The sequence below is a fragment of the Octodon degus genome, unplaced genomic scaffold, assembly GCF_000260255.1.
Source record: "Octodon degus isolate 3935 unplaced genomic scaffold, OctDeg1.0 scaffold00079, whole genome shotgun sequence".
NCBI lineage: Eukaryota > Metazoa > Chordata > Mammalia > Rodentia > Octodontidae > Octodon > Octodon degus.
Genome location: NW_004524655.1, coordinates 4,057,217 through 4,071,882, shown reverse-complemented (window position 1 = coordinate 4,071,882; position 14,666 = coordinate 4,057,217). Strand labels below are relative to the sequence as shown.

Genomic DNA, 14,666 nt, shown 5'->3' with positions numbered 1-14,666 from the left:
TAATTAATACATTGCATATTGTTATCTTCATAGTGGTTATTCATAGTACAAGATGCAGACATGATATCCTGTCCAAAAGCTATTAGTACAAATCTTTCTTCTCATTGAATTAAGAGAAAATAGCTGTATATCTAGCCTATTCTGTAAATGCAGATACAAAATGGTCCTTCATTTGTATCTCCTTTTTTTGTTTAGTTTTGTCAGAGATGGGTATTCCATTACCATTTAAATATTGTAGGTGCATGAATTCAACAAAATAATCCAATATACTCCAGCAGTCCATAATAGTAGTGGGTTATCTGCAGGACTGGCAATGTCAGAAGTTGTTGACTTGAGCCCCTTACAGTTCAGCATATTAATATGGCTTTACTTTTCATACCTCATTATTATACTTTTCTGCTGGATGGTTAAGACTAAGCCACTAAAATTTAAGCACCACTAGTATAGAGAGTATTTGTTTGATTGTTTCTCCAAGTGATCAGAACTGTACACAGTAGGTATGAAATAAACACCTCTTAAGTGAATTATGGATAATTTGAAGCTGCAATTCAAATCTTCTTGTCAATTCATATTGCTTAATTTTATATTTATTAGTGCATAATGATTACATTCTTCACATAGAATTGATAGATGTATATAACACATCTTAATTCTTTTTACTTACTCTTCTTTCCCTTATATTTTTAAAAATTAGGGGCCTACATATTAGCTCAGTTGTTTAAGTGCCTGCTTAAGCAAAGGCAGTCAGGCTCTGGATATTGTGGTTTGATCCCCAGATCCTCATGCCTTTCCAGACCTGCCCTTAAGACATCCTGAGCCAGCCAAAAAAAATCCTTAAAAATTATATGACATTGCTGTAAGAGTAGAAGGAAAGAATGACATATGTGTGAAGGAAAAGGTAAAAGAAGCTGTTTTCTATAATTCAAGGTAAATATAATATTATTAATATAATATCAGGTAAAGATGAGATATGTTATAATGTAAGTATAGAAATGAAGTTCCCTGGAACCTGAATTCTTATTGTCACAGGTTGGGGAAGAGATGAGATTTAACTGGGTCAAAGAGGAACAGTTGAATTTTGACTATTTTGTTATTGTTTTATGAGCGGAGGTTATTTTTTATTGAGGATCCCTCTGTGTAGCTCAGGATGGCCTCAAACTTGAGGTGATCTTCCTGCCTCAGCCTTCCATACGTGATGATCACAGGTACCACCATCCTTAGTTTAGGCTCTTTTTTTTTTTTTTTAATTTTTTTTATTTATGTGTGTGTGTGTGTGTGTGTGTGTGGCCTGCTCAGCCCACCAGGGGGCGGGGCTGGCTGGCATGTGGTGCTGGGGGATTGAACCGCGGTCCCTGTGCTTTGTTAAGCTTGTTCTAAGTAGGTGCTTTAGACCACTGAGCCATCTCACCAGCCCGTTAGCTCAGGCTCTTGATTTAAGGAAATGGAAAAAGCACTCCGTGTTAAGTAAAAGACACAGAACTGAGACCATGATTATCCAGCAGAATGAAAGAAGTAGGAATATGGTGTATTTCAATTCAAACCGTGGGCTGGGGAGATGGCTCAGTAGACTAAGCACTTCCCTGACAATTGCAAGGGCCTGAGTTCAATCCCCAGTTCAGGAAGGAAAAAAAAAAAAAAAATCAAATCGTGAATTCAAACCGTATCTTTGTAGCTTTGAGTATTTTATTGTGGTACTATTAGAGCCCTTGTGTATTAGGATAGCAGCATCTGGGGTATGTGTAAGAAGTGAGAAGCCAGAGGACTGAGGATGTGATTGAACTTATCATTCTTTGCAGGTGTTTCTCATCTGCCTCTTATAAACACCTGAGAATAAAATTTTAGTAGGCATTTGTCTTAGTTACTTTCTGGTCACTGAGCTAGCTACAGTACCCAACACCCACAACTTAAAGGAGGAACAGTATATTTTGGCTCTCAGTTTAGAGAGGTTTCAGCTCATAGTCCACTGGCACCAAGGCAGTAGGGCACGGCAGAGGAGAAACAGCTCAGGGCATGGCAGTGGGAAGCAGAAAAATCAAGGGAGGAGGAAAAGAGCGGAGCTTCCGGTCCACACCCCCAGTGACCCACCTCCTCCAATCAGGCTTCACCTCTCAAATCACACACCCCCCCCATGATCCACCTCCTCCAATCAGGCTTCACCTCTCAAATCACATTTACCTATGAACTCATCAACAGTCTAATCCACTGTTGAGTATCACCCTCCCATATCCCAGACCACCTCCAAAAAGGCCCACTTATGAGTGTATACATCCTTGGGGAAACATACAAATATAAACCATAACAGCATAACTCTTTCAGATATTATTTTCTGTTCCTTTTTTATTTTGTCTAACCTTTCAAGTTAATCTAAGCCATCAGAGACGTCCCAATCAGTTGTTTCAGGATCGTTTACTTTTACAAACAATTTAATTTTGACTTTCTGTACTGACTTGAATGTTGGCCAGAACACATACGGTTTCACATACTTTTGAATCGGGCAGTTCCTCTGGTCCCTGGGGGAGACAGTTGCCGAAGTGGGATAAGGTGGCTTGCAAAGGAGTAAACTGTTCTGACACGTAGCCTGTCTGCCCATATGGATGCTTGCATGAACTGCCAGAGGCAAAGCAAAATTAAAAGTGACTAAGAATGCTGAATTGTCCTTTCAACATTAGAAATTAAGCAAGAGTTTCAAATGCTAACTTGAAAGTTTGAAATGCTGACTTTCTAGTATATGAAAGCATACCACTTTTCACCAAACAAATTCTCACTACCGACATTAAAATTTTTCCTTTTCCCTGTGAGACAGAATCTGACTACATGGCCCAGGCTGATCATGAACTCCCACACTCATGCAATCCTGAGCCTCCAGGTAGCTGGGACAACAAACATGGGCCACTAAATACCTGGCTGCATTTCCTTTTTTAAAGAACACAGTTGAAAAGAAAGTTGGTCTTGGGTAAAACAAATCAAATGATTAAGCAGTTAGTATTCAGGTACCTTGCTAGCTAAATGAAATCCTTCATAACTTAGCAAGTCACTAATTTCTGCAACCTTTCATAAAACAATTTAACTGAAAACTCCACCACAGTGGCTAAAACACTGGACCTGAGGGCAGGCGCATAGATATGAATCGTAGCTTCACCACCCTGTCTCTGTGAAGCTGGTTCTCAGATTTTTATCCGTAGAATGACAGCAATAATAGTGACTCTTCCATAGTTTTGTATTACGGATTAAATGAGGCAATGTGTAATGCAGAATAGGCATTGAATAAGTGTGTGGTGATGGTGATATTGATTACGGTAAAGTAAGCCCTAATGAGGAAATGATCTTTTAACTTCTGTCCTCAGTGCCCATGACAGTCTAAGATAAAATACCTGTGGATTCTCTCTTTACTAGTGATTGCAAATACTAGTTCATTTACCAAAATCAGGCAATAATGAATGAAGGTTTGACAAAAAAAGTCCTCCTAAAAGATTGAAAGAAGTCTTGCAAATCAGTATAAGAGTATAAGTGACATTTTAGACTTGCAGAATGAAGGCAGGCCTCCTTAATAGACTCTCAAGTACTTAATCCAAAAAAACTATGGATTATCTTTTCATAGAGAAAAAAATATTGTATAGAAGGATTAAATTTTTACTTTATACCTTTTGTTTTACTTTTTTTTTTTTTGGCGGAACCAGGGATTGAACTCAGGCCCTTGCACTTGCCAGGGAAGCATTTATTCCACTGAGCCATCTCCCCAGCCCTATTTTACTTTTGTAGAATTAACACATGTAAATTCTGACCCTGGAGGGGTTTATAAATGATTAAGTGAGATAATCTCAAGTGCCAGTACTTTTAAGACATACATTAAGATAGATGGTGTGTCAGTCAGCTTTCCATCACCATGGCAAAACACCTGAAAACAACAATTTAAAGGAAAATGTATTGTGGCTCACAGTTTCAGGGGCAGTAGTACATAGTCATTGGGTTCTGTGGCTCTAGGCTCGTGGTTAGGCAAAACATCACAGCAGAATAGGATGTGGGAAGAAAGATGCTCACCTTCTGGCAACCAGGAAACGGGGCAAGAGACAGGAATAGGCCAGGGACAAGCACCCCCAAGGCGTGCCTCCTGGAGCCCACTTCTCCAAGGAGCCCTGTCTCTAAAGACCCTTTCTACTAATGAACGGATCTGTGGATGGATCCACCTGCTGAAAGGAGAACCCTGTGGTCCAGTCACTTTGCTGAAGCTCAGCATGGCTGCCAGCCGACCTTTCAGCACAGTGAGCCTGTGTTGAAGAGGACATTTTGTTGCCTAGCCACAGCAAATAGGCCACAGAAAAGTAGGAGGAGGGTGCTGATAATCCTGAAATTATTGACATTTAGATCAGATGGTTTGATAAAATTTCTAAAATAAACATCAAGTTCATTTTAAGTAAAATAGCCTGTGGAAATAGTGATTCAAGAAAAAACACAAAGCAGTGATGGTTATGTGCTTTACACTGATTTTTACCATAACAGACCTTAAAATAACAAACACTGTAATGCATTTGCTATAGGGGTTAGTAGAGTTCAAGAGCACTCTTTGTTTCTTTTATTTTGTTTTTCCTCTTGAGACAAGGTCTTGCTGTGTAGTTCAGGCTGGCCTTGAGCTCGCTGTGGAACCCAAACTGGCCTCCAGCCCATGGTAATCCTCCTGCCTCATCCTTCCAAGTGCTGGGATTATAGCCATGTGCCTCCACACCCCACTTCAGTGTCACTTTTTATCCACATGAGATGTATCAGCTAGTCTGCAAGTTAGTAGCTATATAAAAATGACCTCTTCTGGCATTTTGTGATCGTAATGAGATACTTGCTTAAAACAACATAAATCTTACTTGGAAAACACCTTATGGAAAAGAAATGCTTGTAGCACCCTTCCGCAAGAACAGAAGTGAAAGAAGAGTGTGCTATATCTTAGGGACTAGTCAAGAATATTTCCATGTAAGGGTAGGAAGTGTTCTGGAATAAATTGTAGTGAATGAGGAAGGTGTCCTTCCTTCCTTTCTTGCCAACAGGGTCTTCCCAGTAGTCTAGAGACATAGTTTGAGATAGCTGGGGCACCTAGCACGAGGTTCCAGAATTCCCAGGGACAAAATTCGAAAGTAAACAAAGAGCAGATCACAGAGGATTTCACATGCCATCTACAAGGAGCTTAGATTTTATGTTCCGAACATGATGGAGATTAACGAGGTTTAAGCTAGAAAGTAGCATGGTCAGGTTTTACTTTCAGGTCAACAGTGTGGGCAGAGGTACACAGGGTAGATTCAGACATTGATTCAAAGAGTATTTAAAAATCAGATGCTATACTCAGGCTGATAGCTTTCACTGAATTTCTAAAGTTCAGGCATATCACTCAAAGATAAAGAAGCTACTCTCTCTATGCAGCTAAAGAGGACAGTAGTTGTAACCACATCTTGAGGAGCTTGTGCATTTTAGGTCCTCACTAGAGGCAGTATTATTGAAAAGTCAAATATATTGAGAGTCTTTGGAAATAGATTTTAGGTCAAGATTTTACACTTGCTCAAGTGTATGTTCTCTAGGTACATGTTCTCCTTTTTTTTTTAATTATTTTTTATTTATTACATTTATTTATTGTGTGTGTGTGTGTGGCCAGCTCAGCCCACCTGGGGGTGGGGCTGGCTGGCATGTGGTGCTGGGGGATCGAACCGCGGTCCCTGTGCTTTGCCAAGCTTGTTTCAAGTAGGTGCTTTAGACCACTGAGCCATCTCTCCAGCCCCATGTTCTCTTATTTAAGGTTTTTTTCCCACCTATTAGACAGAAACTAAGTATAATTATAAACTTTCACCTCAGTTTTGAGGAGCACTATTTTTTACCCAGTTCTTTGAGTTATCAAGATATATTTTAAGGGCCAGTGAGATAGCTCAGTGGAGTAAGCGCCTGCTTAGACAAAAGCAAGGACTCCCAGCACCACATGAGGTGCCGGCCCTGCCCCTGGGTGTGCTGATCTGGCCACCCAGAGTCTAGGCATGGTGGCACGTGCCTGTAATGCCAGCACTGGCGGGGGGCGGGGGGGGATGAAAACAGGAGGATCACTAGGAGTCCGAGTTATGTAGTGAGACCCTGTACCAAATATATTAAAAAAAAAAAGATACATATTGAAGGAAAAAGGATTTTTAAAAAGCCCATTTTTCCAAATATGTAAAGGATACATTTTTGACCACTAAATTAGTAACTGTTTGAAAATTGTCCAGGTGGTTCTCCTCCATGCTTTGTCTCTACTGCTACTGTCAGAAAATAGCATAGGCTGCGTGGCTTACAATGGAAATGTACAGTCACAGTTCTGAAGGCTACAAGCCCAAGATCAAAGCATCTGAGGATTTGGCTTCTGGTAAGGGCTTTCTTCCTGGACTGTGAATAGCTGCCTTCTCATCCTGTGCTTACCTGGCCCTTCCTTGGAATCCTTCTTCCCCTTCACCTAGCGCCATCACCCCTGTGAGACCTTCAGATCTCATTTACAACCTTTTCTCCTGAAGGCTGGATTTTCAAATATGGCCTCATTAAGTTTTACTGTTTCAACACAGGAAGTTGGGGGGGGTGGAGTGAGTGGGCCACAAAATTCAGTCCATGGAAGGGCCAGGTCAACCCTTTCCAAAGAAGTAATTTATAGATTTAAGTATGTACAACTTGATTCTGAAGTTCTTGAGTCTGTCACTGAGTATGCTTAGGGAAAATTTTTCAAGGAAACAGAAGAGAAACAATCCCAAACAAACAAAAGAACTTGCTAATAGCTGTGACAGTTTAAAAAATTGCATGCTAGATAATCCTTCATTAGCTGGAAGAAGGTTTATTTTCAAAGCTTTTATTTCTCTGTGTTCTATTATCTTCAGTGCCTGGCACTATAATCTTATAGCAGGGAGTTAAAAGTTACAAGTACAGAGGGCCGGCCAAATAGCTCAGCAGATTAAAGTGCCTGCTTAGGCAGACACAGGGGCCTGAGGCTCGATACCTGGGCCTGCTGTGCTGGTGCACACCTGTAATCCCAGCGCTTGGGAGGCTGAAAACAAGAGGATCACTACGAATTCTATCTACTTGGTAAGACACTGTAGACCTTGTACTAAATAAAAAAAGAGAAAAAAGTTACAAATACAGAGCTTTCCTGTGTTTGGTCAGCAGCAGGTAAAATTTGCCCAGGCTAAAGGTGTTTATGTCTTGCATTTTCCTTTGATTTGTCTTTGGAACAATTAAAGTGAAAATCAGGGGCTGGGGAGATGGCTCAGTGGAATAAGGGCTTCCCTGCCAAGCGCAAGGACCTGAGTTCAATCCCCGGTTCTGCAAAAAAATAAAAAAATAAAGTGAAAATCACTGTGAAGTTTCATTATAAGCTGAACCAGTGGCATTTTTGTGTGCTTCAATCTGAATAAAAGATATTTAAGCCAAGTAACATATCAAAATCTTAGAATTAAAAGGAAACTCAAAAATTGCCTCAGCCTGGCCCAAGATGAAGCAACTGAGGCCGAGAAGAAAAATTAAATAACTTGATCCATGTCATAGAGATGTTTAGGGGCCCCTGAGGAACCAGGATCTGGCCTTGTATCTTCCATTCACAGCTCTCCCACCCATTCCTTCATGCTACCCAACTGGAAGTGGTCATCACTGAGGAGGCAGCCAAGGCTGTTGTATAAGGACCAGCTCCTCACTCTCACACTACTTAGAAATAACAGCTTCCGTTCCACGTCTGAAACCCTGATTATAAAGAGAATTGAGAAGTTGGAGCACATACAGAATCGTGTAGCGATTGAAAGATCACTTTGTTCCTTTTACTACTCTACTATACATAATTTCTTTTTAAAAATGTATTTCTATACTACGAGCATAGCAAGACCCTGAACCAAATAAATAATTTTTAAAAACATTTTAAATGTATTTCTGAAAACAAAAAGATGAGATTTTTTAAATGACCAGAAAATATCAAAGATATATATATATATATATATATATATATATCAAAGATATATATATATCAAAGATATTTATTTATTTATTTATTTATTTATTTTGTGTGGAGGAGTAGAACTGGAGATTGAACTCGGGCTCTTGCGCTTGCCAGGGAAGTCCTTATTCTACTGAGCCATCTCCCCGGCTCCCAAAGTTATATTTTAAAAACGTAAGAACCTAAATTTTATTCTTTTGATTATTCATCTCTATTTGCTGGACTTAGGGAAGTCATTTTAACCTTTTGATAATATATTAGATGGATCAGTGCCTAACTGTAGAAACATAATGCTGTACTTAGAATTCATCTAGCATTCAACTAGGAATTCAGCTTCACGATGTTCTCCCAACGTTTGTCCTTTCTAACTCTTCTCTATAGTCTTTGCCTAAGTCATAGGTCCATCTTGAGTCTCTTGCCTTCCTTCTGCCAAAGATTTCCAAGCCTCCCCTAGCTCCAGCATTTCTCTGGAACCTCATCCTCCATTTATTTCTGCTTGCTGTGTGGCTCTGCCCAGATGCCTGTGTGGCACTTTCAAGTCAATCTGGCTAGAAACATTGCTCTTCTTCCAAGGTCTCTATTTTTGTTCCTATGCCTCGGCGCTCACTGTGACTCCCACGCCCTTTCTGGGAGATACAGCCAGTGAGTCACTGGCTTCAGCATGCTGCTGCGACGCTTGCTACATCCGGGTGCGTGGACCCGCGGTGAGCTAGCTGCCTCTGCCTTCAGTTGCGTTGCCAGCATTCTAAAAGGAAGTGTCTGTCCTGCTCGGTAGCCTTCGCTGGTCTCCATGCCCCAGTCTACTTCTAGTCTTTTCCTTTTCTTTTTTTTCAGTGCTGGGAGTTGAATCCAGAGCTTCACACATGCTAGTGTGCCCTAGGCAGGTACACTACCACTGATGTATACCTCTAACCCTCCAATGTAATTTTTAAAAACAATTTTAATTTAGTTTTTATTATTGTTTTTATAAAAGTAGCATATGTACAATGGAAAATATAAACAATACAGATGAGAAAACAGGAAATACCCATTTTCCTAACAACCAAAGATAATCACAATTAACATGCGGGTCTATAAATTTGCAATTCTTCTTTCTTTACTGTGAGTGGTTTTTTGGGGTTTTTTTTCCAGTAAACTGTTTCCAGGTCAACAGGCTATCAGAATCAACCCCATAGCTTTCTCCATACTGTATTCACAAATTCCATGAATCTCTACCCCAGAAAACTCATAAATACACCCACCCCCGACCATAATGTACCTCTCTTGCAAACTTGTGCTCTTACATTTTGAGTGTACTTTAATTCTGCCTAATAAGGCCTTTCCATTGCCTCTCCAAAAAAAACTTTCCATCCAACCCATGTATTATTATTCTTAAAGTTTGTTGCTCATTTAAAATGTTTTCATCATCTATAGAAAAAAGTCTTCATATTCGTTGTGTGGTTTTGAAGCCTCTTGACAATCCAGATTCTGTAGATTCTTCAGGGTTTCTTTCCAATGAATCCTTTCGCAAGTCTGCAGAACAACTGTTTAAATAAATGCCATTTACTTCCAATCTTTCCTGGAAAAAAATCCTACCTATTCACAGAGCAGTCCAAATGCCATCTCTTCCATAACCACCCATCACCTGTGGCTAGACATGGGACATGTGACTTTGAATCTTGGGGGCTCGGGGCACAACAGAGATGATTTGTGGCCATTGTAAATGTGGTAAGAAGAGTCCAAAAGAACTACCATCATTTCTTACCTGGATCCCTGCACTGCCTTCTTTCAAATCTCCTTGGTTGGGGCCGGGGAGATGGCTCAGTGGAATAAGCGCTTCCCTGGCAAGCGCAAGGGCCTGAGTTCAAGCCCTGGTTCCGCAAAAAAAAAAAAAAAAAAAAAAAAAAAATCAAATCTCCTTGGTTTAGTGTGTGTGTGTGTGTGTGTGTGTGTGTGTGTGTGTGTCTTTTATTTTTAACCGATACATAAAAATATTTTAAAATATACATACTTGTGGGCTGTCCTGTGATGTTTTGAAACATACTAGAATTGTATAAAGCTTAAATCAAGATAAACATATCTCTTCAAACATCTATTATAGCTCTATGATAAAATTTTTCAAAATATTTTCTTTTTAATTAAATATGTAAAACATTATTGTTATCTATAGTGTGCGCAACCATATACTAGAACGTTTTATCCCATCTCACCGTAACTTAGTATCCATTCGTCAACCTCTCCCCATCTGTTCCTCTCTTTAGTCTCCCCATCCTCTGATAAGCACCATCCTATTCTCAACTGCTGTCACAGCAAGATTTTTAGAGGCTGCAATGAGTGAGATCATCGTCCTAACTTGTCTTTCTGGCCTGACTTATTTCACTTAACATGATGATCTTTACTTCCACACAGTGACATTGTTGCAGATGACATGATTTCATCCTTTTTATAGCTGAATAGTAGTCTGTTCTGTGTGTGTGTTACATTACCTTGAATTGTGTGGTTTCATTTCTTGGTTATTATAAGTATTGCTGTAATAAATATAGGCATACAAACATACTTCAACATACTGATTTTATCTTTATATATAGCCAGAAGCAGATGTGCTAGATCATATGGAAAATTGATTAATAGCTATTCTTACTGGAATGAGGTAGTATCATTGGATGTATTTTTTCATGTGCCTGTTAGCCACTTACATGTTGTCTTGTTTTCCTTGTTGCTGAGACAAAATGCCTCACACCCAAAGTTAAAGAAGTAAAGGTTTATTTCACCTCATAGTAGTAGAACTTTCAGTCCTCGGTCGGCTGGTTCCAAGGGAGTGCAGCACGGCAGAGGAGAAATAGTTCATGGCGTGGCAGGCAGAAGGCTGCAAGGTGGCAGCAGTACCAGCAGCAAGTCTGCTTCTCCTTTTTATCCCACCCATGCTACAAGCCTTTTGTGTGGTGCCACGCGCACCCAGTCGGGCCTGCCTGTGATCCACACCCAGAACTCTGGGCATTCTAATTAGCAGGCTAATTTAGTACCTCATATCCTTATCCCCAGTATCACATGCCCTGCATCCAGCTAGCTCTGAAAAGCCCTACCTATAAACGTGTGAAGCTTTAGGGGGACATCTGGATACAAGCCACACGTCTTCTTTTAAGAAATACCGATATGGGTCTATTGCCCATTTTTTAATTAAAAAAAAAATCTTTTTTGCTATTAAGTTTTCTGTGTTCCTTACATATTATGGATACCAACCCCTTGCTAGGTATATAGTTTGGAAATATTTTCATTTTTTGTACTGCCTCTCTCTCTCTCTCTTTCTCTCTGTCTGTCTGTCTCCCTTTCTCTGCTGAAGTCTATGTCTCTGTCTCTCTCTTCTGGGCCTTGCTCATGAGAGGCGGCCCCTTTACACTGCGCAATATCTTCAGCGCTGACTGAGATTTTTAGTTCGATCTCATCCCATTTGCCTATATTTGCTTTTATTTTTGTGCTTGGGAGTCTGATCTAAAAGAAATCTTTGCCCATTCTAATGTCTAGAAGAATGTCTATTTTCTTTCTTTTTCAAATCCTTACAGTCAAGTCTTTAATCCATCCTCAAATGATGGTTTTTTTTTTTGAATGCAAGAACTTTATTGAAATGCAATGGAACTTGTTGAAAGCTTAAAAGATGGGGGAAGCACAAACACCTCCTCTCAGGCGGAGCACCAGATGCAGGGTGGACTCCTTCTGGATGTTGTAATCAGAGAGGGTGCGCCCATCTTCCAGCTGCTTGCCAGCAAAGATCAGCCTCTGCTGGTCAGGGGGTATGCCTTCCTTGTCCTGGATCTTGGCCTTGACGTTCTCAATGGTGTCGCTGGGCTCCACCTCGAGGGTGATGGTCTTGCCAGTGAGGGTCTTCACGAAGATCTGCATTTTCAAACCAAGCGTCGAAAGCAGCGGAACAAGAAGAAGCGATGAGATGACACAGTGACCTCGGCGAATCTCTCAAATGATGTTTTTGACTAGTGAGAGACAGGGGTCTGTTTTTATTCTTCTGTGTGTGGCTATAGGTCTCCCTCTCGTGAACTTCACTTCTATGCAATCTGTTTTCCACAGACAAGTCAGAATGATCCTTTTAAATACACGTCACTTCCCTCCCACATCTTCAGTGCCTTCCTATTTTGCTTATAATAAAACCCTAGATACTATTTTGGGGTACAAAGTGGTATTATGATATACATATTTAGTTTGTTATGATTGAATCAAATTAATATCCATTACTTTAGATACCTGTCATTTATTCCTCTTGTCTAACTGAAACTCTATACACTTTAGCCAATAGCTTCTCATATCTCTCACTAACCCATTATAGAAAAATGAATAATTGACCTCAAGTTTCTGGCCTCGTATCAAAAGTAGCAGGCGGAACAAAGACACTAAATGTTAAACGACCCAAGGGAGCCTTTTCTTTCCTGTCTCTCTTCTTAAACTTTCTTTTACAGCATGAAGAAAATAATACTCTGTAGTAAGCCAAAACATTGATAGTTGTACTTTTCAGCATACATAAAGTCTTAAAGGATGACTAGAAAAGTCTTCATATAACTTAGTGTCAGTTGATGCATAAATAGTCTAAAGGTTATCATTGTGATAATCAATACTTCTACACTTACCTACTAGAACCTAGATGATTGTAAGGTCCCAGTTCAGCTCTCAGAGGCCGTGATATGTGAGCACAGAGGGCTGTATGATCTTGGTGGCATAAAAAGCAACTGTCCTCTAGTTGCCTTTTCAGAGTGGGGCACCATAAGAGCAGCTTTCTCACCACGGAATATTGGCAGCCAACAGGAGCAGCAGCTAACAAAAAAGTTTCCTGCTACTTTCTTTAAAGGCAATTCTTTTCAAGACTGAATGGGAGGTTGTATATTTGGTTGGAGAAGGTTGGAAGGGGACTAACACTGGGGAGTCCTTACTCTGTGACTTTGAAAAAGCCATGTCACCTTTGTGTACTTCACTTTTCACTGCTGTAAAATGAAGCCTTTATACCTACTTCAGGCTAGTCTATTGTGAAGTGTAAGTTTTAGGGCCCTAATTTGCACCAGCCCCTTCAAAGGCCCTGTACCAGTGATGGTGAACTTTTGAGAGCATGCAGTGGTAACAGGCAGCTGGCTGTGGCCTCTGTGGCATCGGTTCACCACCACTACTCTGTACCATTTTGTTGTGTTTGTGGTACTGGAGATTAAACCCCAGACTTTGTGCATACTAAGCAAGTTCTGTACTACTGAGCTACACTGCCAGTCCTCTATACTACCTTTTTTTTTTTTTTTTCTGTGGTGGAACCGGGGATTGAACTCAGGCCCTTGCACTTACCAAGCAAGCGCTTATTCTACTGAGTTATCTCCCTGGCCCCTATACTACTTTTTAGGTAACAATTTTATATTCTTTTTCTAACGGACGTCCCAAATTTACTCTCCAGTCCTCCTAAGAACTGAATCCACCACTATATATTTAAGTGATGCAAGATCCTTAGGAGAAATAATGACACAGAAATCCAACCTTACATTAAATTAAAACTTTCTTTATTACTCTTTAAAATAGCAATACTTGATGTTTTGAAGCCTGATTGGGCAATGTAATTCAGGACAAAGTCTTCCAGCCTGGGAAATCGGAAGTCTTGAGTTTTAATTTTAGGTAACTGTGCTCTACAGGTGTGATGTAATATTTAACTTTCCTACAATTTAGTGTAAACACACACAAAAAAGAAAACAAGAAATAAAATAACCATCTATAAATTCTTTCCAGTTTGAAACATTCTAATTCTTATTTCCTCCCTTCATGCTGAGGTGTTCAAGTTGGTTGGCTTCTGGTTGGCTATTGAAAAGGTACAACTGAAACAGAGAAAGGGAACTAAAATCCTCCATGAATCATCTTTCTCAAAAGTTTCTGGGAAGAGGGAAATTCTACCAAGTATTCTTTCTTAAGTTATAATGTCTGTAAAAAATAATTTACTTGATTACTGTTGTTGGAAGGTTTCCACTTCGGAGAATAAAGGATAAAGAACATGATTCCAGTTGCATGTCTCTGATGAAATCTACTTTAAGCTAGCTGGCTTGTTTAGTTGGCTCAAGGACCCAAGACCTGAAAGACTACATTCTTGGCACAGCTCTAAGTTATCACTATTAATGCAATAGTTGAGATTGCAAGAGGTCAAGGAGAGGGGAAAAATGGTTTTGTGTGTATCATTTCAGTTCTTAAAATGCTATCCTCTTGGAAGGAAAAATGTCTTTGGTGCTGGGAGCAGGATGGATTTGAATTATCATTTTTAGTTCTGAGAGTGAAATGGAAAAGAGAAGAAGTTTCAACAGATTTTTATGAAGTATGTGCACCATAAAAAAAAAATACTATGGGGCCCACTCATAACAATATACTCAAGAGAACTGAAAACATATGTCCACACAGAATCTTTTGCACAGATAATTATAGCAACATTAATCATAACAATCAAAGGGAGAAAGAGTTCAAATACCTATCAGCTGATGAGTGGCTCAGCAAAGCATAGTGTGTTCATATAGCGAAACTTGTTTGCCAGTAACCAGAAGTGAAACAGTGATTCATGATGGACACCAGATGAACTTTGAAGACATTATGGGAGGCAAAAGGTGCCAGTCGTTCAAGACTACATATTCTGTTCTTACGAAGTATCCAGAACAGGAAATCCATACAGACATTAAGCAGATTATTGTTCATTTAAGAATGG

General features: G+C 39.9%; 1 protein-coding gene and 1 pseudogene across 2 annotated transcripts in view; one reads left to right on the top strand and one right to left on the bottom strand.

The window, feature by feature from the left end:
• The window catches only part of Taok3 (TAO kinase 3), a 218,409-nt gene that overhangs the window by 86,298 nt on the left and 117,445 nt on the right, over window positions 1-14,666 (top strand). The window lies entirely within an intron of this gene.
• The window catches only part of LOC101568704, a 279,180-nt pseudogene continuing 276,063 nt past the window's right edge, over window positions 11,550-14,666 (bottom strand).